The 11,769-nt window shown below is 42.3% G+C and overlaps 1 protein-coding gene across 3 annotated transcripts in view; it reads right to left on the minus strand.

Moving 5' to 3' along the window:
- The window catches only part of MOV10L1 (Mov10 RISC complex RNA helicase like 1), a 69,369-nt gene that overhangs the window by 15,738 nt on the left and 41,862 nt on the right, over positions 1–11,769 (minus strand). The window lies entirely within an intron of this gene.

Here is an 11,769-nt window from a genome sequence, read left to right on the forward strand (position 1 = left end):
ACAAGCAGGGGTGGGAGCTGCCCTGTGATGGCCAGAACCAAAGAAATTAATAAGCAATAAATGTGCGTTTCTTGGAGGCATTTGGAACTTGGGTCTAATATGAAGCTTGTATTTTTGTAACCTGCAAATGTAACTTGTAACTGTTTGTGGAACTGACTAGGCCTCAAAGACAAAACTATAGCTGTGAAATTAGCTGACCCAATAGTTCTCTCTCGCTCAAAATTTAGCCTTGATGATGATAAAAACTGGATTCAACTGCCCAGCATATCTAGTACATTTAAAAAAAGAACAGCTCAAAAAAAGCAGAGTCAGTTTTGAAAGGGCTAGATTTAGGCAGGGTAATGTTAATTTTAAACCTGAAGATGTTGTGTTGCAATTTGCTTATTGGATAAACCCCAGCTTGGGCAGTAACTTATAATAATTTTTAACACCTTTTAACCCCATAGGATAATAGCTATAAAGCAATATTATGAATGGCTACATAACTAAAATTAGCTTAATTAGAATATAAAAGAACACACATCATAGTAATCCTCCGGAAGGACAGAACAGAGGAGTCATTGCTGTCCCATACCCCACGGATCTCTCTTACTTCCTTTGAGAGAGAGACCAGATCCTTCCACCGGTATGTTTCAAGCAGCCCAGTTCAGAGACATCTGACTTTGCTAATTCAACTTGCTGTGCATCTTCTAACCAAAGGACTACCAATAAGTTACTAACCAAGTGAAAACTCTTAGTTAATTTCTTTATTTGTTTTATTATCACTGTCAATTTTAATCTGTACTGTCATGTTGTCTGCTCATTAACTTAACCTTTTTATTAAACTATTATATATACAAACTATATCTTTTGTTGTCATAAATAAAATTCATTCTTTTTTGTAAGTAAAACTTGTCAATTCTTTCTTTTCCAACATCACCTTCTCAATCCCAAACCAAACAGCCCAGTGGCTAATAAAGTTGCAGTGCTCAGTCAGTCTGCAACTAAATTGATACACTCACAATGCCCAGCTGGCTTGTGACAATTTGGCGTCACAAACAGGATCGAGAATGGAGAGTTTGTAGGGGAAGAACGGTGTAAAGGGGTCAGAGGGGTGGGTCCCACTGATTACTTTAATAAAAGAGGTTACAAGTATTAAGAACCTGAAGTGGGATAGAGAGAGATTGAAACCCGCCTGGAGTGACTCTGCCACAGTTCCCTGTCAGCGGGCTGTGTTCACTGCTGTGCAGAAAGGCAAACTGAGGAAGGGATGTCCGTCTTGGCTGCTGGCAACCTGCCTAAGACTGAGAGCAGAGGAAGCCACTCAGCTCCATCAAATGATTCAATCCCACAAGGGAAAATCCCCAGATGGAGACACAGTCTTTTACTTGCACAGAAAAATCAAAGAATTGCAAGAGCAACATAAAGCTAAACCAGGAGAGCCAATAATAGATTAGTTAGTTCAAATGTATAGTGAAGGAGCGTCAGCAGTATCTGTAAGTTGCACAGAGGCAGCACAATTAGTCCTCTGCCCTGAAATCCAGTTGGGTCAGTGGGTCGGGCAAGACCAAAGTATTACTCTGTTTTCTGTTGCAATGCAAGCGGCTGCTGCAGGTTATAGTAACATGGAAGAGTTTAACCTCTCACCACGAGCATGGCTTAATTTAGAGGAAGCCATTCATTGTCTTTACCGGCTGTCTTTGACAGAAATTGTTCAAGCAAGAAACTGGAGGCATACTTTAGATGAAGAATTAATAACAGAGGCCACGTGGAGAAAGTTTTGCCGGCGATCGCCCACCAAATGCACTTCAGCTCTCCTGGCATTGCAACAAGAGTTAGTGACTCACCTGGTAAGAGATGCGATACGGAGGCTAGTACAGCTTCTGTCCATCTTGCAGAAGCCAGGGCTTCCCAAACCAATAAAAACTGCCAATGCCATGGCAGTGGCCCCCAAGAAAGATGACCCAGCTGAGCCCCCCAAATCTGGGAAAGCAGGAAATGAAAAACCCAAAGCTCTGCGGCCGCAGATGTGGAGAGAACTACTGGCAGCAGGGTTTAGTAAAGAGCAAATTGACAGACTGCCTACCAGTCCTGCAGGGGTTATGGATCAAATGTGAGAGTGAAAAGGGGAAGACAGAACCCTCAGCACCCCCCGACCCCCCACAGTAGGAGTCCCGTCCGACACAACCCCCCAAGCAAGGGGCCATTGTGGAGGCAGTAGGGGATCGAAAACCAGTAACACAGAATATTAGCCCCTTAATCAAAATGCCTACAAAGATTTGTCTAAATAGAAGAAAAAAGTTAATTGACATGCTACTAGACACTGGTGCCCAGTTATGTGTTTTGGACTGTGCAAAATGAAAAGGAGCACAGGGAACCCCCTACCAAGAGGTAGGATTTGGAGGTGCCAGACGACCAGGACATTTAGTCCGACCCACATTCACCTTGCCTAACGGCTCCATAGTAACAGCAGCTGCTGTAATGCTCTGAGGAGGGCCAAACCTACTGGGACTAAATGTGTTGCAAGGGCAGCAGTTTATTCTTAAACAGGAAACCTGGCAGTTTGGCTGTACCATGAAGGGGGTACACAGATCTCAATACCGCACACCCCCTGAGGCAACACAACCCATCCAAAACATCAACCGGCAGCTGGAGGATGGAACCATCATTCGAACCCATTCTCCATACAACAATCCGGTGGGGCCAGTACATAAACCAAGCGGGGATTGGCGATTAACTATTGACTTTAGAGCTCTGAATGCCAATACCAACCATTTGATAGCTGCGGTTCCATCCATGCCTGCACTAACAAAAAACATTAGGTGTTACAGACCCCAGTGGAAGGGATCCGTGGACATTAAAAACATGTTCTTTGCTGTTCCCGTCCATGAAAATCACTGGCCTTTGTTTGTCTTCACATGGCTGACAACAGTACATCTACACAGTCCTACCCCAGGGTTGGGTGCATAGCCCCACCTTGGCCCATGGAGTGCTGGCAGCAGTGGTCCATGAAGTCCAATTAAGCCACCTAAACGTGCATGTCTGGCAGTATGCTGTCATGGTGGGAGGCGAGGACTGAGAAATAACTATTTGTGCTTTGGAGTCCTTGCAGGAAAAGGTGCAAGCATTTAGATTCACGCTGTCCAGCAAAAAGATCCAAGAACTTGGGCCCCAGTGTGAATTCCTAAGAAGCCAGTGGCAACAAGGTGGACCCACCATACCAGCTAAGGAGCTGCAAAGCCTGGTAAATACCCCTGCCCCCAGTAATGTAAAAGAGCTGCAAGCCCAGCCGGGAGCGCTTAATTTCTGGTGCCTGCATGTCCCTGAGTTTAGTATGTTGGCCCGGCCTTTGTATAACTTGTGCAAGAAAAAGCACAGTGAGAATGGAGCCACGAGCACCAACATGCCATGCAGGCCCTCAAGGAGGCAGTAACCATTCACACCTCCCTAGCAGCATGACACCCAGAAGGGGAGCTCTGGCTCCATGTAAATGTGTCCAACGGGGGGCCCCAGTGGAGTTTATGGCAAAGAGATACACCTAAGGCAGAGGAAAAGCCCCTTGGGTTTTGGAGCTGAAGCTGGAAGGGAGCCGAAGCCTGATACACCCTGCTAGAACAAATGCTGTGTGCAGCAACCGCAGCTTTAGAAGCCACACAGGCCCTGAGAAAGGAGTTACCCACTGTCATAACTACTCCGGTACCCATCCTGGGAGTGGCATTGTCTGACCGACACCTCCCACCTGGGAGGGCCCAAAAAACAACAGTGCAGAAATAGATCTATTATATTTTAAGTCAGGTACAGTGAGTAATCCCAAACAGACGTCCAGCCCTAGTAAAAAATAGTCACAGAAAACACGGTCAACATATACCCAGATGCAACCAGCTCTGATGAGCCATCTCCCATCAAGGAAGCACCTCCCTTCTCACCTGACATGGAAACATCAGAAGACACAGAAGTCTGGTTCATTGACGGCTCAGCCAAAGGTCGCACCTGGAGGAGTGCTGCCATATGAATTTGAGATGGTAAGCAGCTTACAATAAAGAGAAACGGCCAAAGTGTGCAGTATGCCGAGTTGGCCGCTGTAGTCAACATAGCCAACTATGAACTGTTACTAGGGTCAGGCTATACAAAACCTATTTATATCTACTGAGATCCGTGGATGGTAGTAGAGGGTTGCACCAAGTGGCTACCTTTGTAGAAAAAAGAAAACTTCAAAAAGACAAGGCAAAAATATTTAGAGCTATAATAACTGGGAAACTTTGTATGTAATAGGAGAGGGAGGCCTTCCCCTATATACATACACACACAAATACATACACATTAGTGCAGCACATATGACCAAAAAAGCTGAAGAGTCTGAAGCAAAATAGAACAGGCAAGTAGATGAGCTAGCCAAAGGCAGCACTGCAGCCCTTGTTTCTGAGGCAAAAGCTCAGTCACTCCCAGAGAAAACACCCAGCCCCTCCCTCCAGGCAACCCCTGGAGCGCTAGCCGCAGAATGGCTGCATTGACAGCATGGGCACCCTGGCCACAATGGCAGTGCTTGCCTAGCAACCACCTGGGGCATTCATCTAACCAAAAAAGCAGCACAGGAATTAGTCAACTCCTGCATCGCCAGCCAGGAAGTCAAAGCCCGACTAATCCCTGCCTTAACTACCCCTTTGTCATCATGTAATGAGACAGTAATATGGCAAATTTAGCAATGTGACTTTATAGGCCCACTCCCTGCACACCCAAGAAGTGACAGTATGTGTTTGTAGCAGTAAAAGCAGTCACTGGAATGATGTTTGCTCAGGCCTCTGCCAAAGCCACTGCACAGGATACCTGTACAGCACTAGAAAACTTGCTAGCCATCTACCTACCTCCTGTAGAGCTGCAAAGTGACAATGGTTCACATTTTCACAACCATCTCGTCTATGAGTGGGCTGCAAAACATCAAGTGCTGTGGACCTATCACATTCCTTATCACCCACAATCTAATGAACTAGTAGAACGAGCCAATGGCATCTTAAAGTGCAATCTGCAAATGGCCGCTGGTTCAGCCTTCAAAGACTGGGACCCGCACCTGGATCGCTCAGTCAACTGGGCCAATCCTCGGCCCCGCTCCGGAGGAAGCCCCATGCAGCAAGCCTTTAGTCAAGGTGGGCCCCATGAGCCAGCAGTGAAGTGGCCAAAAAGTGGTTAAGAGAAACTCCAGGCAGGGGATCAGGTAGTAGTTAAGTATCCACAAGAAGACAAATGGGAAGGGGTGCTAATAGCACGAGACGCATGCAACTCATAGCGAGTATCAAGGTCAGATCCATCTAACGAGAGCCTGACTCCATTTTTCCTTGTTCCTACAGATTGGGTCCATCCACAGGCACGGACAAAGCAACCTCGGGGTGCTCTGGAGTCGGCATCCTGCTCCAGAGCAACATTGCCACCCCCATCCAGCAATGAAGAAGTAGAATGCCATCACGATACAACTGATGATCATTTGCTGTTGTTCAACTGATGTGGAACATTCCCATGCTCCTGAACCCCAAATTGCACGCGCTGCCAAGGCCTCGGACACACTGAAATACTGGAAACGCCCAACTGCAATTGAAGAAGTGCGAAACTGGCCTCTCAGTCGTTGGCGATAGATTGTAGACTGGCAAGAGAGAACCTGTCAATGTTACTGTGAAACAAAGTAGTTACTTGGTTTCCTCCCATATGCCAAAATCGGGAAAAACGAGTGTGGGACAGGGAGAGATTGTTGTGGTTTCTTCCAAAAGCCCTGGTGCTGTTATATTTTGCCTGCAGGTACACTGCCCAGCTTGAGTCCTGACGTGACCACTGCTGTAACCTTGCCTGCAGCTTGAAACTCTACAACCACCCGGAGCCCAAAGAGACAACCAAAACCTCCAACCCCACCTCCATGAGAAACAATTGCTCCGGCAGTCCCCCTACCCAATGATACTTTGGCACAGTGGTGTACAGCTCAAATACACCATTCCTTCAAGTATAGCAAGAGTATTTTGGACCTCCTGCACCAGCTGCTGTGCAGAAGCTCAAAATTTTCAAGGGCCATCAGCTATCCCGATTGTCCAAGACCAGAAAGCTATTTTAATGTAGCCAAAAACCCAGCTAGAAAGTCTCACCCTTAACCTAAGTCTTCCAAAGTCCTAGGTTCAAGATGTAGACATGCCTCAACTAAAAGAGTGAGATAAAGTAGCAACTTACATCAACAATTTGCTTAAAAATGCCCCAAAAGGTAAACAACTTGCTCTCAGAGCCCAAGAAGGAGGGCGAATTATTAAGTGTGCTACTAACATTCCCCCACTGTGTAAATAAAGTAATTTGTACTGTGCAAATGTATGCCTTTACTAAAAATGCTCCTTTTCCTTAGTTTGTAGTAATAATAAGTTTAGTTATAAGGTTAATACTGTTCAATTTAAATTTAAATGTTGTTGTTATAAAATCCATGCTAAAATAAATGTTGTTTCTGTCAACCATATACACACCACCTGGCAGAGATCATATTTATAAGTCTTACCAATTGCTCCAAAGCAGCAAAGGGTGGATTGTGATGGCCAGAACCAAAGAAATTAATAAGCAATAAATGTGCGTTTCTTGGAGGCATTTGGAACTTGGGTCTAATATGAAGCTTGTATTTTTGTAACCTGCAAGTGTAACTTGTAACTGTTTGTGGAACTGACTAGGCCTCAAAGACAAAGCTATAGCTGTGAAATTAGCTGACCTAATAGCTCTCTCTCGCTCAAAATTTAGCCTTGATGATGATAAAAACTGGATTCAACTGCCCAGCTTATCTAGTACATTTAAAAAAGAATAGCTCAAAAAAAGCATAGTCAGAGAGTTTTGAAAGGGCTAGATTTAGGCAGGGTAATGTTAATTTTAAACCTGAAGATGTTGTGTTGCAATTGCTTATTGGATAAACCCCAGCTTGGGCAGTAACTTTATTATAATAATTCCTAACACCTTTTAACCCCATAGGATAATAGCTATAAAGCAATATTATGAATGGCTATATAACTAAAAATTAGCATAATTAGACTATAAAAGAACAAACGTCATAGTAATCCTCCGGAAGGACGGAACAGAGGAGTCATTGCTGTCCCATACCCCACGGATCTCTCTTACTTCCCGTGAGAGAGAGAGAGACCAGATCCTGACTGAGGGGCTTCCACCGGTATCCTTCAAGCAGCCCAGTTCAGAGATGTCTGACTTCGCTAATTCAACTTGCTGTGCATCTTCTAACAGAGGGACTACCAATAAGTTACTAATCAAGTGAAAACTCTTAGTTAATTTCTTTATCTGTTTTATTATCCCTGTCAATTTTAGTCTGTACTGTCATGTTGTCTGCTCATTAACTTAACCTTTTTATTAAACTATTATATATGCAAACTATATCTTTTGTTGTCATAAATAAAATTCATTCTTTTTTGTAAGTAAAACTTGTCATTTCTTTCCTTTCCAACATCACCTTCTCAATCCCGAACCAAATAGCCCAGTGACTAATAAAGTTACAGTGCTCAGTCAGTCTGCAACTAAATTAATATACTCAGTGCCCAGCTGGCCTGTGACACTGCCTCCACCCCATGAGCTATACCTCTCTGTCCCACAGACACCCCCCCCTGGCTAGGCAGCGCCTGCCCCTAACCCCTCTCTCCCTCACCACAAGAGGCATTGAGATCTGCTCCCCTAACACTCCTTCCCTCTCCCCTATCCTTCCACCATACCAGACTTACCACCTGGAGGCAGCTGTATTGGATGGCTATTGGCTGATATGCCTCCTTCAATATTGCCTGCTGGTATCAATCCCCAAAAATCTATTGGTGCACCTCTACCTAGAACACTATACTTTAACATGCACATGGATTCCTGCTGAACTGCTCCAGTGCAAGGCACCTGGTGCTTCCAGGGTCTGGGGCTTAGTAAAAAGTCCACCACCAGACAGACTGCTCCAGGGCTGCCAGACTGTTTGTCCTAAAACCAGGAATATCAGAGCCACCTCCCAGTTTTGCGGCATGGATTCTTAAAGCCTCAGCTAAAGATAGGGTGCTTAAAGACATACAACAATGCATGTCAGGGCTTCCAAGTTCTGTATTACTGAGACAGTCTGTGGTAGCCTGCCTTGAAACACAAACCCTGGGAAACCCAGCAGCTTGGTCAGTGAAACAGATATTCTTCTCAATTTCACTGCTGCTATTATGAGAGCTGACATGTAATGAGCAGGTGCTACAGAACTCAACTACAAATACCCCCATAATAAATGCAATCCTTCACGACTAATAATTGTTATGGTCTATCAATTGATTGTTGTTAAATTAATTTAAAAAAAAAAAAAGACTTAATTGACTGTATATTTTAAAACCCAAATGACAGACTGAATCCCTTAAAGAAATCCAAGATTACATCAACAGAGAGAGATAATTAGCCATGTTATCTTATGCATCTAATTCAGTTAGTCTTCAAGGTGCATCTTTATTGTGCCTTTTATATCAGCACAGTTACCTTTAAAATCAGCCACCTTTGCAATTGCATCCAAAATGACAAAAACGTTTGATGATAACCATATTCTATACAAGTGCATGGATTGACATTAAAGAATTGAAGGATGATGCCATTTATTAAAGATAGGTCTCCTTTCTCCCTTTCCAGAATTTTACATGGTGTCAATTTAAAAACAAAACATGTTAAATTAACTTAAGCTTCCTTTTTAACACGGTAACCTATTTGGTATAGAAGAGGAACACAGTAGACATAACAAAATTATACGAATGCTTTTGACATTTATAAGAATAGCATATGAAAATAAATTGGAGAATTGTGGACTAAACAACAATCCATTTTATGGCTCGACAGTCCGCAAGCAAAGAACATTTCTAAATTAACTGGTACCAGATTGGCAGGAAGTTCCTTAAATCCACAAGTAGCATTTGGGTCTAATGCTATTAATAAAAATTTTAAGTGACTAGGATGCAGGTATCTATCCAATAAGCAGGCAATATAAAACTTGGATACACTACAAACACTTTGTAGGACTGATTAAAATTTAAAGGGATCTAGAGAAATTGGTGGATGTGGCAATAGACAACAACATGAAATTTAAACACGGACAAATGTAAGATGCTACACACAGAGAAGAGAAACCAAATGCTTAAATACAGAAAGGGGGTAAACTAGTTTGGTAAATCGCACTGCCAAAAAGGATCTGAGGATTATGGTGGACCATGAACTCAACATGAGACAGTCCAGTGCTATCACAAAGAAGGCACGTGCAAATTTTAGGTTGTGCTACGAGCAGTTTTGTATGCAAGAGACAGAAAATGACAGTACTATTTTACTAGATGCAGGATATGCATCAGCTGTAGTACTATAGGTCATTTCTGGGCACTTATGAAAAATATAGGATGTGGAGAAACTGGATTCATACAAAGATGCTTAAAGAGTTGAAATACAAGTGATTTGAGGAAAGGTGATTCAACTAAGTATATCACCCTGGAAAAAATATGAAAGAGGGTGGATGTTATAGCAGTTTTCAATTTTCTTTTTCTTGTAAAGGCTTCCATAAAGATGGAGAAAACAACTGTTTTCTCTTGCCACAGACGTTGGGGGTACACAGCATTCCATTTAAATCTCCTTTGTTTCAGTATAAAAATTAAATCTCAGGAGAAGATTTCTAATGGTAAGACAAAGGAACAAACTGTGAAACTTGAACTTTAAGTAGAGGCTAAATAGGTATCTAGAAAAATTTAAAAATAGAAAGTCCTGCACTTACAAAGGGAGATTATTTAGATGACTGAGGACAGGGCCGGGCAATTATTGTGGGCAGAGGGCTGCTTACCGAGTTTTGGCAAGCCATCAAGAGCCACATGACAGACAGCCCAGGGCAGATAAATATTAATTTTTTAAATTTTTTATGGGCCTCATGGGCCAGATAGAATGGTCATCAACCTTTTGATGACATACAATTAAGGGTTAGCCATTTGTAATGTCTCGGAACTTGTCCATTATTACTGTTCCATATTATACTTATTAAACCACACACACACACTCCCCCAAAGCATAATTTTTAAACTCTAGCTGACAGTAATTTGATGGAAAGTAAACATAAAAATATGCCTAACTTACTTGTCTGTGTAGCAACAGTTACCATATCAGTTGTGTTTTTCTCTGAAACCAGGCACTTTGTTTGTTTATTCTGCATTTTCTTAACCTGAAAATGGCATTGGAGAAGACAAGGAAATCACTCTTAAAAATACAAAGTGACTACTGACACTCATGTCCACCAACTGGGGTCAGAATGTTTTACAATTTTATCTTCTAATCTGCATATCAGTGGGAAAAGATAGATAACAGGAAGACATTCCAAATGGTGGCACTTTTTTTTTTCCTTTCAATTAAAATATAAAAGTCACTCATAGCTTCAGGTTGAATTGCTGCAAATTACACATGAGTTCTGAATAAGCTTTCAGTGCTAGAGCTGGTTTCTTTTCAGAGTTGACTCACTATATCTGGGCCTTTTAAAAAAAAAGTGAAGGAAAGGGAAGACGAGGCACTGCCCTCTTTGTATAACTCAGTTAATTGAGACATGGGGAAAGGTAGTTTGATCAACCTCACCAAAATAGGTAATTATGCTTTATGATAAGGCTCTCTCAACTTGCCAACAGGTTACATTAAAAAGAACAGCAACTAATGAAAGTTTTTAAACCAAATTAGGCAATCCTAGCCCGTAACTTTTATAAGCAGTTTCTTCTTCAAAAAGGATTATGAGCACAGTAAAAAGCTTTGTTCATAGGCTCTCCCTCTCCTAAGCACTGAAATTTGCATCAAGATCTTCACAATGGGGAGGATATCAAACAAGCAAAATACAGTTTTAATCCAATGCCGCTGGTCTCTAAGGCCACATCTACAATAGCATTATGCTGCCACTTGAGTGTACAGCATTCATAAGAAACCCATTTATGGTAAATTTACCTTGTCTGCTTGCATGGAATTCTGTTTATGTCCATCGGTAATATGATATCCCATATTATGCCAAGTCTTGATAGCTTGTGGAGACTGTAAAATGAGACTCTCTGGAAATAACACTGTGATTGGGGAAGGAGAAAAGGTGAAACATTCTGAAAGTCATGTAAAAAGCAGTATAAAAGTACTTACTGTCAAAGTTAAATGTATTACCAACTTTTCTTGAACTTCAAATTAACTGCCTTCAATTTACGAGAAAGCTTTGCCCTGAGGGATGAAATAGAGGACTGAAGTCCATGTACATATTTTTATATATGTAACATACATCATTAAAAAGCTGCTATTTTTAAATCAACTCTGACATGCGGTCATACTGGATAATATGGCAGAATTTTCAGTGGTGGCAGTGGTTAGATTTGTTTTTGAGTACATCTAAATTAGGTTTAAACTACTATCATCAGATATAAGAATTCTTTCACTTTGAGGCTGATCACATAGAAGATATCAGCACAATAATTGTTGCTCTTGGAAACAGGCTCAGTGGGTTACCTTTTTCACCCAGATAGATGGCTTGTTCAACAGCAAAATGGCATCGCCGGCTGGTAATCCTGTTAATGATAATAACATGAATTAAATTCAAACCTAAAGTTTCCATAAGCTACAACAGTCTTATTCTATAAAGATATCTGGTAATTCCTCCAAGTCAGAGGTTTTCAACCTTTTTGAGTCTGTGTACCCCCAGTGGCCGGTTGAGAGGCAGGAATCCCCCAGCAGCCAGTCAATGAGTGAGGCGGGGACCTTGTATCCCCTGCTGCCCTGCTCTGGGCCCTGCTGCTG

This window comes from Crocodylus porosus, unplaced genomic scaffold (assembly GCF_001723895.1).
Source record: "Crocodylus porosus isolate Cpor-Errol unplaced genomic scaffold, CroPor_comp1, whole genome shotgun sequence".
NCBI classification, from domain to species: Eukaryota; Metazoa; Chordata; order Crocodylia; family Crocodylidae; genus Crocodylus; species Crocodylus porosus.